The sequence below is a fragment of the Colobus angolensis genome, unplaced genomic scaffold (genome assembly GCF_000951035.1).
Source record: "Colobus angolensis palliatus isolate OR3802 unplaced genomic scaffold, Cang.pa_1.0 Scaffold28, whole genome shotgun sequence".
Lineage (NCBI taxonomy): Eukaryota > Metazoa > Chordata > Mammalia > Primates > Cercopithecidae > Colobus > Colobus angolensis.
In genome coordinates this window covers 6,469,317-6,472,232 of record NW_012116043.1, presented here as the reverse complement: position 1 = coordinate 6,472,232, position 2,916 = coordinate 6,469,317, and the positions used below count along the sequence as shown (strand labels likewise).

Below are 2,916 nucleotides of genomic sequence, written 5' to 3'. Positions count from 1 at the left end.
AGCCCAGCCCAGCCCAGCCCAGCCCAGCCGCGACGGGCTCGAAGCCTGTAAAGAAAACTGGTGTTTGGGAGGAGGAGCGAGCGCGGCCAGGAAGACAGGAGCGCCGGGCTGCGGGCGGAGATGCTGCGTCATGGTGCCAACATGGACGCCGGCCTTTTGTCCTCTTTCGCGTTGCCAGCGCAGGCGCACCCCGGAGCCCCGAGAAGCCGGCTTCGGGGTGCGGAATCCTCACGATCGAAAGAGAAAGAGGGCCAAAGGCTGGGCGATGAGGCTCCCTCGTCTTTTAAGCCCCCCGTCTCCAAAGCACTTCAATTTCTTCTCCCCACCAGGCTCAGACCTGGGAAGAGCGAGGGGGGCGAAGGCAGGCGGCTCCATGAACCCCCGAGGGTCGCTGCGGAGCCCCTCTTCTCGCCCTTGGGGCAGGAGAGGCACGGGGTCCGAGAGCCCTCTGTGTCCCAACCCCCCGCCCACTGCCCGCTCCGGCTGCCAAATACAATGCTCCAGAATCCTTCTCCCCTCAGCTCCCAAACACTCGCAGCCCTTGCTTGGCCTGCAAAAGGGTTTCCTCGAAGGGGCAAAAGGCACTTTTATTTCTCTTACTTACCCGCTCAGCCCGGTGCCATGGAGTCTAGAAGATCAAGCTGGGCGGTGGTTTTGGAGACGTTATTGTAAAAACATATATATTTTTTGATTTAGTTGGGAAATTTGGGAGTTATGGTGGTGTCTTTGTTCTTGTTACCTTTTTGTAAGTTACACCCTCACGTTCTGCTCCTTCCACTTCTGCAAACTTTCCAGGGTTGGGTAGGCAAAAAGGCGGCTTCGCTGAGGGCTGTTTACTGCTCTGGATATAGCAATGGTGTGATCGTCATTAAGAGACAAAAGGCGAAAATACACAGTCAAATCAAACAAAAGGCAAAAGACACACCAGCCGCCCAACCACCATAGAAAATACCCCCCAGTTAACGTTGGTGTTTGCTGGAACCAGCTAGGACTTGTTTTCCAGTTTTAATCTAGTTTCCTGTGACGGCTTTAGTCTCTCCACACAAAGAGAAGGTCTTCCTTTCCCTCACCCACCAGCTCCCCCCAACCCCCAACCCCAAAGACAGAAAAACAGGGCTGTTTTTCTTCAAATAGATCGATTTTCAAAGAAAGTGTACAAGCTACGGGGAAGAAAGCTGACTAGCATTTAGTGCTGTAAGCATTTTCAAAAGCATAAAGCTAGAACCTTAGCTTTATAAAAGCAAGATCGTTTCAAAGCATCGTAACTGGCTTATATTAGACGAGAGACAAAGACATACATGCAGATGAAGGTTCGGAAAATTAAGGACATCTCAGCAACATTAACATAAAAACTGTACTGCGTCAGGACAGAATGGATTGGGTACTTACAATGGAAAAGGTTTTTTAAAAACTAAGAGTAACAACTGCTCACAATTTTTTGTTGCTGCCATTTCGCTAGTCCTAAAGCTATATACATTTAAAACATTACCTTGTTAAAAAGAGAGAAGGAGTTAATAAGATGGCCAGGTTTAAGTGTTTAATAGAGGAAACTAGATATATTTAAAAATTTATTGTTCAGTCAAGAGAATACAGATTAAGACAGCTCCAAGCTCCCCCCACCCACCCAAAGAACAAAAAGAGGAAAAAAAATATGTCATTTACTTAGGTTTTTTTGGAATTCAAAACTGTTAACTGCTGACATGAATGGTGTGCTATGACCTAGTTATACAAGACAAAGATGGATTCCAAGTCATAAGGAAAAATCCAGATCTTTTTAAAAAGTCTTCTCCAGTCTTCCAACTGTGAGTCCTTGGGCCTGTTGACAAATGTTAAACACACTGAGACGTCCTGAACTGGATGGTAGAGTCAAAGGAAAAACATTCCCCATTTGCAACAAAGGAAAAACCCACTTGGCCATTTAATTCCATTGCAGAAAAATGGCTTCCCTCATCTGTTGGCCTCTCCTTCGTGTCTGATGAAGGATGTTTTGAGATCAGCGTCTAATAACTCAAGCCCTATAGAAGCCGCGCGCTGATTGGCTGCCGCGCCCTGCCGCCCTGCTCCAGCCAATTACCTACCCACGGCCAAATTACAAACCCCGAAAAGAGCCCCAATATGAGCTACACCAGCTCCGAGCCCCGGCGAGGCGGCTCCTGCGCCTCGGCCGCCAGAGAGGAGCGGCAGAGGGGGCTGCAAACGCGTCCTCGCGAAGCCCGGGAGCCTCGGAGTTGAACTCACAAAATGGAAGCCGCGCGCTGATTGGCCGCCGCCACTCCCGGACCTTTAATAAAGAAAGGGGAAGGAAAAGATAAATGCAAAAAAGGGGGACTCTCTCCTCCGCGGGTGGCTGGAGGAAGGGGGGGAAGCATGTGTTCAGGACAATTACAGGGCGATCCCCTCCAAAAATAAAAACAGAAGAAGGCTTCTATCGCCCAGGTCCAGGCGAGGGCTACATCCTCCCAGGAATGCGAATGCTAACGTGGTGAACCCTGGTCTCCCCTCCCCAGCTCAGCTCCGGGGAGGGGGTCGCGGGCCGGAGGAGGAAGCTGGAGCGCAGATACCTCGATTGCAACTCCTCTGAGTCGACGCCGGCCTCCCCGCGCGGTTCCCAGCGTCCACACACACCCTCGGCCCCTTAGACCCCAGCCCTCTCCCCGGGTCCCCGCGCGCCCGCCTCCTGCCCAGGCAGTTTGGAAACAGTTTTGCAGGCCCGGGACGCACGCCGCGGCGGCCGTGGCTCGGAGGGTAGTCCCGGCCGCGGGAGGTAGAGCCCGGGGAGACCCCCTCCCCCGCCAGCCAAGACCCCCACCCCAGTCCCAGAAGAATAAATAAATTAAAAGGCCTTCCCCCGGGGAGGGGGAGGCAGTGTGGGAGCGCGCGAGTGAGGGGTGGGGGGCCGCTGGGGCCCGGGGCTTT

At 52.7% G+C, this 2,916-nt stretch overlaps 1 long non-coding RNA gene across 1 annotated transcript in view; it reads right to left on the bottom strand.

Moving 5' to 3' along the window:
- The window catches only part of LOC105516335, a 3,723-nt gene extending 1,231 nt beyond the window's left edge, over positions 1-2,492 (bottom strand). The window contains exons 1-2 of the long non-coding RNA XR_001002472.1: positions 1,663-2,492; positions 740-841 (exon numbers count right to left, since the gene is read on the bottom strand). This is a non-coding gene — a long non-coding RNA (uncharacterized LOC105516335). The remainder of the gene's footprint in view (positions 1-739; positions 842-1,662) is intronic.
- Positions 2,493-2,916: the final 424 nt, after the last annotated feature.